The 16,023-nt window shown below is 40.6% G+C and overlaps 1 pseudogene; it reads right to left on the bottom strand.

Annotated features, from left to right (window-relative positions):
- Nucleotides 1–1,905: 1,905 nt before the first annotated feature.
- On the bottom strand, nucleotides 1,906–2,238 carry LOC112919070 (cytochrome c oxidase subunit 6A1, mitochondrial pseudogene; annotated as a pseudogene).
- Between the last annotated feature and the right edge of the window lie 13,785 nt (nucleotides 2,239–16,023).

Here is a 16,023-nt window from a genome sequence, read left to right on the forward strand (position 1 = left end):
GTGAATTTCCCTGGAACTGAATAAAATCTGCTTAAATGCTCTCTATTCAGGCTTTTCCTGACAGCCATGCTTCTAATTCGGCTCCCTTCTTCCGGAGAAAAGCTAATGTATGGAGGAGCAGGCTTTGCCATTCTCCAGCTCATGGCTTGCCAGAGGCCCAGCTTTTGCTTCTTAAAGGGACCAGGCCTTTCTTTCCTGAAACCTTCCAAACCCCCTCTTAACAGCACAGTTCGCAAACTGTCAGGCCTTGGTTTCCTCACACCCACGTTGCTTTCCTGACACTAGAGCAGGAGGGAAAAAATCTGCAGGGTTGAACTGGTTTATGGCAGATACAATGGAGCATTGAGAAGTTCTCATTTTTATTTACTTATTTGATAATCTGCTACTTATTTTATTTTTGCTCCTTTGTTCAGTCTTTGTCTTTCTCCCTTTGATACTCACCCGATTCTGACAGCATGATTACTTAATACTTACCTGCCAAATTAACTGACTTATTTTACCAACTGGGTGGATATACAATACCTTGACACTTGCTATTTGAGTATTTTAGTGAATTTAAAAAAAAAATGTCCCCGGTGATATCTTATCCAAAGGCGAAGCCCTAGGGCTGCTTTTATTTTTTTAAAAAAAAAAAAGACATTTGTTGCTTTTGTATTTATAAGCCATGTTTGGTTATAATACGTGTTCCACTATAAGATAGAGCCAACCAGTTTTCTCCTTCCAGTTACAAAGGGTGAAAGATACACATATTAGCATATATTCCAGTTCAATTTTGTGGAGATTATTTTGCCATCTCTCAACAAGGATATGGCTTTGTTCATAGAGATTTAGTTCCTGGACTGGGCCAACTTAGCTGATTTTATTTGTTTGACATTTTCTTTTCTGGTATATAATCAACAATGGATTAATAAAATATTTCCCAAGAGCCAAATAACTATCATTTTTTTATGAGTAGAAGTGGGATTAATGACACTATTTCTTTTCTTTCTAGAAATTAATATGCTGCCCATCTCCAACACACACATTTCTCTTATAGGTCAGTATGAAGGAGTACAGGATAGATAAATTAAGCACTCCCATATGTGTTTTCTCAAACACTCAACTAAACATTGAATCTCAAGATTATTTTATTTTTTATTTTTTTAAAGATTTAATTCATTTATTTGAGAGAGATATTGAGAGAGAGAGAGAGAGAGAGAGAGAGAGAGAGAGAGAACAAAGGTAGGCAGAGCAGCAGGCAGAGGGAGAGGAAGAAGCAGACTCCCTGTAGAGAAGAGAGCCTGATGAGAGGCTCAATTCCAGGACCCCAGGATCATGACCTGAGCCGAAGGCAGACGCTCAATTCACTGAGCCACCCAGGTACCCAGATACTTGCTTTTTTAATTCTGATTTTTTTCTTGAGTGTAGAGTGGCAGTTTCTGGAAGCTGTATGACATATATGACTGTATGTAGAAGCAGATATATGAAACAGTTGTCTCCTATTAAGTCAGACAATAAAGAGACTTGCAAAAATATAAAACAATGCCATTTGTCTCATTATTTTTTGTTTTGGCAAATATGGCTATTTTTTGCAAAACATGTTATTTACATTAATGTGTAATAGGTCTATTGTTATTTTTATGTGAATTAATATTTAAAAATTCTCAATTGTCATTTCTAATATGGTAAATATCAATAGATATAAGCCATATAAATAAAAGCTCTCTGGGGTTTTCAATAATTTTTTTTTCATGGACCAATCTAAGTTATTTATTTAAGCCATCTCCTGCCATAAGCAAAGGGATGGAGGATCAGTATACTGGTCATCAAAGTAAGGACGGTGAGCTTAAGGTCCCATATACTTTTCTGGTCCGTGTGCAGAGTCATGGTCCAAACCAATCCTATGAGTGGTGGTCCAGGTTCTTTTTATTCCTCTTCATATCTGGTTGGAAGTGGATTCACGTGAGAGTTATGGAATAGAGTATGATTACCATCTCCCCAGGAAAAGGGCTTGGACCTGATGTGGAGATGGGGGTAGGCGATGAACTCAAGTCTTTCGTGCTCTCTATGATGGGACTTCAGGAAGCCATTCAGCATGCTCAGTCCCACGCCAGGGAGCGCTATGAAGTAGGTGAGGGCCTTCCATATGCGAGCTGAGCCCTCCTCGCTGTGGGCACCGCTCAACATGGACTGCCCCTGCTGTGCCCCGGACCAACCTAGCAGCCCAGAGAGCTGGACCACAGCTGCCACCACCGCCATTTTCGACTTGGACCAGGTTTTCAATAATTTTTAAGAGTGTAAGGAGTCTTGGGGCACCTCAATGGCTCAGTCAGTTAGGTGTCCAACTTTTCATCCCAGCTCAGGTCTTGATCTCAGGGTCATGGGTTCAGGCCCTGCATTGAGCTCCACATTGGGTTTGGAGCCTATTTAGAAAAATAAAAGAAAAAAAAATAAAAGAGGGTAAGGGGTCATGAAACTAAAAAGTTTGAGAATCGCTGCTTTACAAACCTACACATGGCCCATTGCTAAAAAGAACATAAGAGAAATATTGTAAAAGGTCAGAAATCAACTAATGCGGAGCCTGAGGATTTTTTTCATAATGTGGCAATAACACATCTAAATTTCACAATTATGTGCTTTACAAAGACTTATTGGTATGATGTTACACATTTTCTGTCATACGAGTCTGTTTGAATTTAGCAATTCAGGGCTAATTGCCATTGCCCTTTGTATTTGATCATTGTCATGTGGGTGAGCGTTTCTTCATTAGCCACTTAAATAGACTATTTAACCATTGTTATACAGGTGAAGTTAGTGGCATTTACCATTTGCTCTGTTTTCCCCATGGTTTTTGGTTGTGGAAGATAAACAGTATTTGGTGAATTGTGTAGTGCAATTATCTATGATCATCTGAAATTCATAACTACTGTGTATTTGTTAATTAACTTAAAAAGGTGGTCGTTTCAAAAAAATAATTGTTAATGCTGTTGATGAAACTGCAAAAATTTGACATTTGTGCTGGCTCTCCATAATTCTTTATAATTATGTTTCCTTTACCCCAATCTTATATATTTTTGTTCTTCCTATTCTTCAGAGAGGACTATATCCAGTCATGACTAATTTAAATGGGAGTGTGGAACATTTAGAGAGAAATTTTATAGAAGAAAAGCTGAAATTAATTGAGTCTGTTTAGCCTGCAGAAGAGGACTTACCAGCAGTCCTAAGCATAGAGAGCCTTATTTTGCAGAGGATGGAAACCAGCTGTCTTTCAACTCCAGGACACTGGAATCCGAGGACACGGTGTTACAGTGTAATCAGAGGGATTTAGTGAAGATACACTGAACATGTTTCCTCACAGTGGAGGCTGGTAGACTCTGGAGTGGGTTCCTGAAGGCAGCTGTGGACTTTCTTTCTCCGGAGTCGTAGGAATTCAAAACGTTTTCATGTTGATCAGCTGTAGGCAGAAGTAAGGCGACTGCTTCTTATTGAGGCTTTGGCACCTCGATTTTTAAAATTTGTCATCAGAACATCTGGATGTGGGTGGGCAGAAAGGCCTTCATAAAATCATATCTGAATATTATCATGAAGAAGAGAAAAGACAGGGAATAGTCTGTAAATGCATAGAATTCAGCACCAGGGGTGGTTCCTACCTGTCTGCCCACTTTCTCCTTTGCTGGAATGCTTTTTCCTTAGCTCTTTGAGTGACTACTTACTTCTCATTATTCGGTCTCAGCTCAGGTATGACCCCATTTTTATTTTCCTTATAGTACTCAAAACTTCCTGGAATTACTTTGTTTACCTTCAAGAAAGATCCAGGAACTGGCCACTTTTCACACCTTCACTCTTACCTTCCTGGTCTGAATCACCGTCATCTGTCACCAGGATGGCCTTGGTAGCTTCCACTCTGGTGCTGCACTTGCGCTGTACTCTCACCAGCCTTTTCTTAATGCATCAGCCAGGGGAATCCTTTCAAACAGAAGTCAGATCATTACTCTCAGAGAGGAAGCCAAAGTATTTGAAAATGGCCTATAGGGCCCTCATTATGTGGCCCGCTGTGACCGTTCTGACTTATCTCCTGCTGTTCCCTCTCTCACATATTTTATTCCCACAACATTGGTCTCCCTGCTGTTCACTGGTCAAGCCAGACCTGCACTTGCCACACTCAGTGGCTCTGCACTGGCTCATTCCTTTTTAACATTCTACAGAGTTTATCTATCATATTATTACTTCTTTCCTATTTCCAGAAAATGTGGTCCACAAGACAGGGATTTTCTTTTCTCTTTTATTCACTGTGGTATCCACATGCCTAGAACTGTGTCTGGCACATAGTAGATACTTGTTATGGGTTGAGTTGCATCCTTCCAAAAGCTGTTGTTGCAGTGCTGACCCTCCTTGTTTGGAAATAAGGTCTTTGCAGACATCATCAAGTAAAGATGAGGTTATAGGGTGAGCCCCAATCCAATGTCACTGGTGTCCTTATAAAAAGAGGAAAATGCCATGTGACCACAGAAGCAGGTGCACCCACTACCAGAGGCAAGGAAGTCTCTTAGCCAGCATCCGAGAGGGAACTTGGCCCTGATGATACCTTGATTTTAGACTTCTGGCTTCCATTTCACTATTTTTTATATTCCCCAAATGAATGAGACCATATGTTTGTCCTTCTCCGATTGACTTACTTCGCTCAGCATAATACCCTCCAGTTCCATCCACGTTGAAGCAAATGGTATTTGTCGTTTCTAATGGCTGAGTAATATTCCATTGTATACATATACCACATCTTTATCCATTCATCTTTTGGTGGACAACGAGGCTCCTTCCACAGTTTGGCTATTGTGGACATTGCTGCTATAAACATTGGGGTGCAGTGACGGGCACTGAGGGGGGCACTTGATGGGATGAGCACTGGGTGTTATACTATATGTTGGCAAATCGAACTCCAATAAAAAAATATACAAAAAAATAATTCTATGTTCCTTAGCAGTAGAAGTCCTGATGGGCATGCTCTAGTTTGAAAATCTAAAAATAAAATAAACAATATATTTGTCATTAGGCAGGTGTTAATTGCTTTTTCTAATTGAACAACAGTAAATAGATGTTTCCTTTTAACTGGAGAAATACTCTATAAAATTGTCTGCCCATATAATATTAAAGAGAATTAAAAGTCAAAAACATTTCATAATTTCCTTAAGTATTTTAAAAATTGGTATTAAAAACCCTCAAAGGATTACACACACACACACACACACACACACACACACACGCACTAGACTTCTAGCTTCCAGAACTGTGGGAGAATAAGTTTCTATTGTTTTAAGCCACTCTGTGGTGCTTTCTTACAGCAGCCCTGGGAAATGAGTACAATACTTGATAAGCATTTATTTAAGTAAATGTGCCTGCTGTTTACCTATTTATGCTCCATCTCTTCCACAGGAATGAAAACTCCTTGAAGATAGAGTCTGTGTCTTATTCTCCATTGTATCTTTGGTGTCCAGAACAATGAATGCCTGGCACAAAGAGGTGTTCCACAGTGTTCTAGAGGAGTAGTGGAGAGTGGTGGTGAAGCATGGGGCTGTGGTGTCAGGCCACCCGGGTTCAGGTTCCCTCTCTACCATTTATCAGCCTTGTGCCTTTGGGCAATGCTTCTGCACCTCGTCCCTTCATTTGTGGAGTGGATTAGCTTACATAGAGCATTTAGAACAATGTCTGAGTTGTTAAGCACTCAATATCTGTTGTCTGTTCTAATTTTTTTGGTCACCTATTGTTCATATTAGCTAGTTTATATGGCATGATGAGACTGAGATTAGGCATGAAAAGCTTCATGAATGGCAGGTTTAGGAGGCCAAGAGCTCACTGTGCGACCTTGGGCCTTCTGGACTTCTGTCTTCTTATCTGTAGGGGGAAGGGGTTGGATTAGCACTCCTAAGGTACTTTCCAGCTATAGCCTTTTGCAAGTCCAAGTGGTATATTGCCTGCGTGATGGGTATGATTGGCGCTGCCTTCCAAGGGTAGACCAAGGATGTAATGCCCAACTGTTGGGCACATTAGAGACTGAGCATTGGTGGGCCTTCATGTGAGGAGAGGAAATGTAGAGAAAGGGAAAACCTGGCTTTTCCTGATACCCCATCCTGTTAGGCAACCTTCCAGTGCATTCTAGTGGACCTGAAGGAAATCCAGGTGGCAGAGCATAGAGAACCTCTGCAAGCTTTATTGGTGCCATTTTGTGCTGAAAATTATAATCTTGTCAATCCCTTTCTCTTTTAGTGATATGGACCCAACTTAATAAAGAGCCTTATTTCTCATTATCTTGGAACAACTCATGTTACTTCTTTTACTTGCCAACATGCCTGGCCTGTTATTATTGTTATTATTATTACAGTTGCAAGACAGGTGCAGTAAATAGATGCCAATGAGATTATGAATCACACACAAGCCTTGTCAACGGTAGAACAAAAGTAAAATACAGCACCTGTCACTTCACTTCAGGCTGAGACTACTTACATGTCAGGCTGCAGTATTAACTGAGCTGGTTAGTAATTGGTTAGTTACCACTCAACTCATTCAAACAGTCAAATCTTTTTATATGTATGCGTAGACACCATCTCAGCATTCTAGATTTTAATTCATCCCCCCACTGGCGCCATTGTTATCACTAGATTTTGTGCAGAAGAATTATGAATGAGTGATAAGTTCTTATGTCATGAGGTCAGGGAGGGAGAGGGAGAAAAAGTAACAGCCAAATTGAATCCCATTAGGCCACATTGCTTGTCTCAGAAGGTGGCCACGTAACTGGAATCAGCAATGGGAAGGGGAGCAGAAAGAGCACGGCCCTAGGGTGTGGAGGCCAGGGTTTGAAGTGCTGCCACTTCTGAGGTGATTTTGGACAAGTCGCTTGCATTTACTCATCTGTAAAAATAGATGATAGAGAAACCTGCTTTATCCACCTTAGAGAGTTGTTACAATCACAGGCACGGCAGTATATGTACAAATGCTTTATAAAGTGTCACACATTATGCAAAAGTTAATTATTACGGCTTATGATTACTGAATGAACATAGTGCAGGAAAGTGTGTATAGTGGTTTTTTCTACTAGTGTAATATAATCAAAGCATTTAAAGCCAACAATGTATTTAAGAATTTTGTGGGTAGCCCCGGTGGCTCAGCGGTTTAGCGCTGCCTTTGGCCCGGGGTGTGATCCTGGAGACCTGGGATCGAGTCCTACGTTGGGCTCTCTGCATGGAGCCTGCTTCTCCCTCTGCCTGTGTCTCTGCCTCTTTCTCTCTCTATGTGTCTGTCATGATAAATGAATAAACTCTAAAAAAAAAGAATTTTGTGACTTAGGGTGCCTGAGTGGTTCAGTTGGTTAAGCATCTGCCTTTGGCTCAAGTCATCATGATCCTGGGGTTCTGGAATTGAGCCTTGCAGTGGGCTCTCTGCTCAGCGAGGAGTCTGCTTCTCCCTCTGCCTCTGCCCCTCTTCCCTGCTTGTTCTCTTTCTCTCTCAAATAAATAAATAAATAAAATATTAAAAAAAGAATTTTGGGACTTTATGATCATTTGGTGGCTCCAGGGCAACTCCAGGTACAATTGGGCATTTGGAGAATTTGTAAAACTCTTAGTGAAGTAAAAGACAATAACGGTCAGCAATTCCCTCTCTTGCTGACACAGAATTAGGAACTATGCCCTTTGTCATGTGAATTTGCAGTTTTTTCCCTCTAGAGTATGTATAGTTTTCTACCCTATTGATGGTAGTTTGGCCAGGAACTTGCTTTGGCCAATGGAATGTTACTCAATGAGATTCCTTGATGTCCTTTAAATGCCTTTGATGATTTGGCTTGCCCTCTTGTGCTTTTGCCATTAGAAGAACATATCTCGGATGGTGACTGGTTCAAACAGAATGCAGAGACATGTGGAGTGGCCCTGGACTCTACCTGCAGCCCCAAGTCAGTCCACGGCTGCGAAGACAGCCCAGGTGACCCTCAGAGGCATAAACAAGACAAGAAATCTTTGTTGTGAGCCACTGACATTTTGGTTTGTTATGCAGTATTTTTGCAGCAGAAACCTAATACACATTAGAATAATGTATACTTTTTGTAGCATGAATAAAGGCATCACTCTACAGTTGCCTTCATTGGTTTCATTTTCAGCCAGACAACCTGGACCATACAATGTTGCCTTTATTATTGTTGATTTTAATACCTGCTCTCTCTCTCCCTCTTGTTTTTTTTTAATATTTAAAAAATTTATTTGTTAGAGAGAGAGGAAGGGACAAAGGGAGAGGGATAAGCAGACTCCCTGCTAAGTGCAGAGCCTGATGTGGGGCTCAATCCCAGAACCCTGAGATCATGACCTGAACTGAAACCAAGAGTCAGAGGCTTAACCAACTGAGCCACTCAGGTGCACCTCCTCTTTTTTTTTTTTTTTTTTTTTTTTACAATAAATTCATGGTCATGGAGGATGCTGTCACCTTGATGCACTGATTATATACTGGTCTTCACAGCCACCATCTTTCTTCTTTCCTCCTCATTCCCTTAGGAGGACTCATGCTTTTTCCAGTTTTAGCAAGTTAACTGCTCACTGGCTCTGCAGGTATCATAACTGAGCCCTTGAACATTCAGAGTACCTCTATTCTGGACCTTTCCCCTATCACCCCTCAAAACAGTTTTCTTCTGAGCAGTATCTGAAGCATTGATAATAATTTTGTAATAGTGACTTTTGTTTTCATTTTACATCACATAGCATGTTTTTAACTGTGTAGAACACTTAACCCTGGTCAAGTGTGCTCTGGCAGAAAGAGGAAAATAACTCCAGGCAGTGCTTAAATTTTGGCTCCATTTACTTAATTCAATGTTAGAGAAAGGATGATTATAGTAGTTGTCCTGGTTATCTATTGCTGAGTAACAAATTACTCCAAATCTTCAGTGGCTTGAACAAATCATTTTATTTTGCTCCCAGTTTTGTGGACTACTAGTTCAGGAAGCACTTGGCTGGTTAGTTCATTTATGATCCACATGGCATTAGTTGGTATGACAGTCCACTTCAGAGATGGCTGCTTCATTCACAGGCTGGGCACCTGGGCTAGGATGGCTGGGAGTTGCTGTTGACTGTTAGCTGGAAGCTGAGCTAGGGCTGTCATCTGAAGTGCCTACACATGGTCTCCCTATGTGGTTTGGACTCCCAAAGACAGTGTCCCAAGAGTGAGTATTTCATGAGACAGGAAATAGACCCTACCAGACTTTTAATGCTTGGGTCAGGAAATTGGTATAACATCACTTATACTGTATTTTATTGGTTAAAGCAGTCACAGAGCATTTGTACATTCAAGAGGAGGTAACATAGAAACTCCCCAGGAGAGAAGTAGTAAAGAATTTGCAGCCATTTTTCATCTGTACATATGTGGCTGAATTTTTCTCGGAAGACTTTAAGAAACAAATGTGATCTAGGTTGAGGGCTTGGGACTAGCAATTTTTTTGCAAAGATTTTACACATCATTTTTTGCCTTTTTTTTTCCAATGAGAGCTTGGTGAACTGATAGTAAACTCAACTCTTGTCAGATAAATTAAAATTACATGCTAATTACTTAACAATCTACCATGATCTTTTATTTCATTTTATTTTTTAATTTAAAAATTTTTTTAAAAGATTTTATTTATTTTAGAGAGAGAGAAAGAGAGAGTGCACAAGCAGGGGGAGCAGCAGAGGGAGAGGGAGAAGCAGACTCCTCAATGATCGGGGGAGCTCCATGTGGGCTGGATCCCAGGACCCCAGGACAAGACCTGAGCCACCCAGGTGTCCCTACCACAGTCTTTTAAAGTGTAAATAATGGAACAGTAATAACAATAATAATAGTTTTCTATGGGCCTCATTTAGTTCTAAATGCATTTTCTGTTACTGATTTCATTTGATCTTCATAACAAAGCCATGAGGTCAGTTCTTTTATTAACTCTATTTTCATATGAGAAAACTGAGGCACAGAGAGCTTACATAACTTTCTAGGGTCATACAGCTAGTAAATGGTGGCACTGGGATTTGAACTGCATTCTGTGTAGTTCCACTAGCTCAAGGGAAATTATCTGGTTGACCTTTACATTGCTCCTTTCACGCGGAGGAAAATCAGCAGGTGTGTGAATTTGCTGCTATTAAATACTATTATGTGCATAAATTATACAAATATGTTTGTATTAGAGCTTGGAGCCAGAAGTGGAAAAATGGAAACATGTTCTTTCCTCTATAGGTGATCTTCAGAGAAGCTATTTCAGGAAAACATTTTCATATTTTTGTCCTCCCAACCCTGTCCCTCCCTAGTCAACTTGTTTTGTTTAAAGTTAATAATGCATTTATTGACTCCAAGCTTGTTTTTATCAATTCCATCCTTCTGTCAGATGTAATTGTTCATTCTAAAAGAGTGGGATGTGCATGCGTGTGTGTACGTGTATGCGCATAAAAATCCTATTGCTGTTGTGAAAAAACTTAGGAGTTTCAATAGACAAATCTAATACAGTACCTTTTCTGAAATCCCGTTTTCTGAATTGTTTCTGAAGAGTCTTTAACTTATATGCTGATAGAATTTGTTAGTTCATATTTATTAACTCACACTGCAGTTTCCTCTCCCCTTGCTGTTGGGAAATTTTGGCATTTCAGGACAGCTGGCCACCTTTGCTGAGGCCCCAGAGCACTTTTTCATGATTCACAAAGAAAGCTGGTGTGTGGCCAGAATGGGCAGCGACAGGTGGAAAGCTCAAAGGTTACCCTTTGTACAGGTTCCCACCACAAGTGTACACTCTCCACTTTTGTTATGTTAACCTCTTAATTACCCATAGACAGCCATGGGTGGTGACAGAAATTCGCTAATGTAGAAGGCTTGCTGCACAGCCAGTTGAAATCCATAGATAGGCTCTGGACAACTTTCTGGTCTGGGAGTAAACCTGAAATAGACTTCAGAGGATTTCAGAGATTCTGAAATAACCCAAAGGTTGAGGATCATTTCTTAGGGCACAGCTGCATGCAGTGCTCATTAAACAGACAGGTTTGTGTAATTTTCCTAAATGATCAAGAATAATGTTTGGATTTTCCTGGTCCTTGGATAATATGTTCTTGGTTTAAGAGTGGGATTTACTCCCTGGTATTTTTGCTTGTATGTGGAAGGGTTGAGATTTATTAATTAGCAAAGAATTAAGCCTAGCTGATGATCAAGTCTTGAACCCAAGATGACATTCTAGTCATGAGCATGTTTTTTTTTCCTTAGAGTCAATTCCATATTGAATTTATTATTTGATGCAGGAGTCTGAAATAAATGACCTTTATTAAAGGTAATTGCAAATGCTACCCAATATAGACATTTTTCAAAAGACCAGTTTTCTTAAATTACTACTTTGTTGAGGAGGACTGTATGCTTTATAGACATTCTCTCTAAATTTCAAAAAAGTCGTATAAAGATCTGTCTTCATCTCAATGATGAGGAAACTAAAATCCGGAGGGATTTAGTAACTTGTCTAAGGCCCCTCAAAACAAATAAAAGCAAGAGTTTTTCCCATTGAACTTGCTACCTGTTTCTCTGTCTACATTATTCAACTTTTATTGTATTTCATTTCATTAAATTTCAGAAAAGTCTTTAGCAAGCGTTCATTTAACATGTAGTCTGAGAAAACATCCCTATATGGCTTTTGGGGTGTGTTTAACTGTGCTGGTTTGCTGGAGGATCAACTCTTTATACCACGGATGTTGCTTCTGTGAACATAAGTGGATGAGCACTGATGTTTGGTAGTATATCTACTTGATTTGTAGTTTCTTCATAGGATGCTATACCAAATAGGAAGGGAACAGGGATCCCTGGGTGGCGCAGCGGTTTGGCGCCTGCCTTTGGCCCAGGGCGTGATCCTGGAGACCCGGGATCGAATCCCACATCGGGCTCCCGGTGCATGGAGCCTGCTTCTCCCTCTGCCTGTGTCTCTGCCTCTTTCTCTCTCTCTGTGACTATCATAAATAAATAAAAATTAAAAAAAAGGAAGGGAACAAAGTAAATTTTGTTTCATATGTTTAGTTATCCATCCAACAGCTGTCCAATAGGTGAGAGGACAGATTAACATAAGATCTCAGTCCTTGACACACAGGTAGGGGTCCACTCCAATATGGTATAAGGACTATGACAGAGGTGCCAAGCCCTAAGAGGAGAGGTAAGGAAGGAACTAACTTTCTTTGGAGGATTCATGGAAGACTTTTTAAGGGAGGTGGCATTTGAATTGGGTCTTTAAAGATGGGGAGTTAGTTGGATAGAGAAGGGGAAGAGCATTCAAACAAAGTATATTAAAGGGCATGGAGTGTTTGGGGAGCCATGAGTGGCTTGATGTGGGTGAAGTGCAGAAAACGTATGTGTGAGTCGAGAAAGAAGAGTTTGGGGAGGTAAGGTGAAACCAGACCATGAAGGGGTCCTCTGAGCAATGGGTGAGGGAGGCACAGAAGGATGGAATAGTATAAGCAAGTTTGTATTTCAGGTTGAGTTTGAGGAAGGAGGACTGGAGAAAAAGAGGATGGCTGGAAGAATGGTACTGATAAGAGCAGCAGCAAGGTATTATTGAGGAAGAGAGAGTCTCTAGAGACCACTGGGAGAGACTCCTCACTGTATTTGAAAATAAATTGTTTAGTGTGGTTGAAGGAAAGTGTGGAGTGGACCTTGAATTTCAGGTTTTTCTGTTTTAGACAAAGTGGGGCCATTAACTGAGATAAGGAATTCCAGAATAAGAAGTGAATTTGGAAAGGAGTATGAAAAAATGAGTTTTGGGATGTTGGGTTTGAAGAACCTATGAAATGTAGAGCTGGAATCGACCAATGGAATGTTAGAAATTTGAGTCTGGAGCTTAGGAGAAAAGAGAGGTTTGAAGTAGAGATGTAGGAGACATTTAAAGCTTTAGAAGTCAGGGGCTCAATTAGAGGGACAGAGGGAACAGGGACCCAGGGGAAACTCCTGTGTGGAAAACAGAGAGAGTCCAAAAAGACCCAATGGTTGGCAATGCCACATGATGCAGGGAGGCTAGAGAGACACAAGATTAATAAAAACCATAAGATTTATCACTTAAGAGGTAATAAGTGACCAAGTCCATTGGCAAGCTGGTTTCCAAACAGTATGTAGAACACACATCCAACAGTATTTTTGAATACCATTTTTATAGCACAGTGCATTCAAAACTCTGAAGGGGCAGATTTCTTACTTTTTAAAAATATTTTATTTATTTGTTGATTTGAGAGAGAGAGAGAGAGCCCATGAGTTGGGGAAGGAGCAGAGGGAGAGGGACAAACTGACTTCAAACCAAGCATGGAGCCTGATGCAGGGCTTGATCCCAGGACACTGAGATCATGACCCCAGCTGAAATGAAGAGTCTGACACCCAACGAACTGAGCCACCCAGGTTCCCCAGAAGGGATAGATTTCTTTTCTTTTTTCTTTATTTTACTTTTTAAAAGATTTTGTTCATTTATTTGACAGAGATCACAAGCAGGGGAAGCAGCAGACAGAGTGAGAGGAGAAGCAGCCTCCCTCCTGAGCAAGGAGTCCGACGTGCTACTCGATCCCAGGACCCCAGGATCATGACCTGATCCAAAGGCAGACACCCAACTGACTGACACACCCAGGTGTCTCTTTCTTTTCTTTTCTTTTCTTTTCTTTTCTTTTCTTTTCTTTTCTTTTCTTTTCTTTCTTTTCTTTTTTCTTTTTTCTTCTTTTCTTTTCTTTCTTTTCTTTTCTTTCTTCTTTTCTTTCTTCTTTCTTTCTAGATTTTATTTATTTACTTATTTATTTATTTGAGAGAGAGAGAGCAGGAGTAGGAGAGAAGGGCAGAGGGAGAGGGAGAGGGAGAAACAGACTCCCTACTCAGCAGGGAGCTTGACATGGGGCTCGATCCCAGGACAGGGAGACCATGACCTGAGCTGAAGGCAGACACTTAACTGAGTGACCCACCCAAGTGCCCCAGAAGGGACAGATTTCTTTTTTTTTTTTAAAGATTTATTTATTTATTTATTTTATGATAGAGAGAGAGAGGCAGAGACACATGGGGAGGGAGAAGCAGGCTCCATGCTGGGAGCCCGACATGGGACTCGATCCTGGGACTCCAGGATTGCGCCCTGGGCCAAAGGCAGGCGCCAAACCGCTGAGCCACCCAGGGATCCCTGAAGGGACAGATTTCTAACAGTGGTTACCTCTGGTTGGTGGGATTAGGAGTGTTTTTTTGAAGAGAAGACCCATTTTTATTTTATTATTTTTTAAAGATTTTATTTATTTATTCATGAGAGACACAGAGAGAGAGGCAGAGACACAGGCAGAGGGAGAAGCAGGCTCTATGCAGGGAGCCCGACGTGGGACTTGATCCCGGGACTCTGGGATCACACCCTGGGCCAAAGGCAGACGCTAAACCACTGAGCCACCCAGGCGTCCCAAAAAGACCCATTTTTAACCTCATTCAGGTTGCTTTCTGAGTTCAGGTCCCGGTTCCTGCTGGCTGTCAGCTGGGGTTAAATTTCAGCTTCCAGATGCCACCTACATTCCTTCCTTGTTGCACTCCTTACTCCATCTTAAACCAGCAATGGGGGATTGAATCATTCTCATTCTTTAAATCTCTGAAGAGATAATGGCTGACCAGGGTAGAAAAACTTGACAGTTCTCATCCATATGGTGGCTGTAGAGCACAGAAGAACGAACATGTACTTTGTCATGAAAGGCCCCTGGTTGTATTCTCATATGTGACTTTCTAGCCAGATGGTCTTTATCATGTTATTTAACTTCTTCCTGAGTTTTCTGATCTTTTCCAGCTTCTAGAGGGTGCCTGAATTTCTTGGCGTCCAGCGCTCTTCTTCCCACTCTGATCAGGGGTGATTTTTTTATTGCCTTTTTGGTGTGTTTTTGCTTATATGCATTTTCTAAATGTCCTACAGGGACCATGCATTAGTCTTGTAATCATAAAAGAATATGAGAAAAATTCCTACAAAAGGATCTTATTGGTGGCCTTGGTGAGCATAGTTTTAGTGGAGTGATCGGTAAGCAGAAGTTGAATTCCAGTGGGTTGCAAAGATAATTGGAGCTGAGGATATGGAAACAGGGAACGGTTGACTCCCTGTTAGTGGCAAAGGCAAGAAAAGAGAGAAGTTTCCTGAGTGGGTAGCAGGACTGAGAAAATTATTTATAGTAGAAGTTCATAAACCCTTTGGTCTCAGGACCCTTTTCTAGGCTTAAAAAGTTATTGAGGACCCCAAAGACCTTTTATGTATTATATGGGTTAATATTTACCATATTACATATTAACACAGAACTTTAAAAATATGTATTGATTCATTTAAGATAACAATAATGAGCCTATTATTTCTTAACATATCATATTTATGAATAGTAACTTTTTCAAAACAAAAACATTTAGTGAAAAGAGCAGCATTGTTTCTCATTTTTGTATATCTTTGTGTGACTTAGTAAAGAACCCAATTCTTCTGCATCCGTTCTATTGTAATATGTTGTCCTGGTTGAAGTAAATAAGAAAAATCTGGCCTTATACAGATGTGTAAAAGGAAGACCCTTGTGGATCCCCTCAAGGGGCCTCAGAAGCCTCTCACAAGGGTTCTTGGACCACACTTTGAGAACCCCGTTGATTTATAGTATGGGAGGAAATTTGAACATGCTATAACTGGAATAAAAGGAGCTGGGAGAGAGAAAAAATTCTGGAGAGGGAATTATAATTGAAGGAATGTGCTAATGTAGATAGAGAGTTCATCTTCTTAAGGAGAGGAGGTAGGTAGGATGGAGTTGTAAAGATAGATGTGGCGATAAATATGTTTGGAGGAGTGGAGGAGGTTGATAGATTTCACCTCCATTACTTTCAGTTTTCTCTGAAACTGGATTGAGGGGTCGCAGAATGGGATGGGGACTTATGGAGTGCTGTGAAGGTTATTTCTATAGCTTGTCTATGTGCATATTGCAAGATGAGATGCTAGCTGTGTGAAGATTTAAGTACTTCTATGAGCAGGAACTTCCATTTCTAGGAGAACGCAGGGAATGTCTTGAGCTGAATGTT

This window comes from Vulpes vulpes, chromosome X (genome assembly GCF_048418805.1).
Source record: "Vulpes vulpes isolate BD-2025 chromosome X, VulVul3, whole genome shotgun sequence".
NCBI lineage: Eukaryota > Metazoa > Chordata > Mammalia > Carnivora > Canidae > Vulpes > Vulpes vulpes.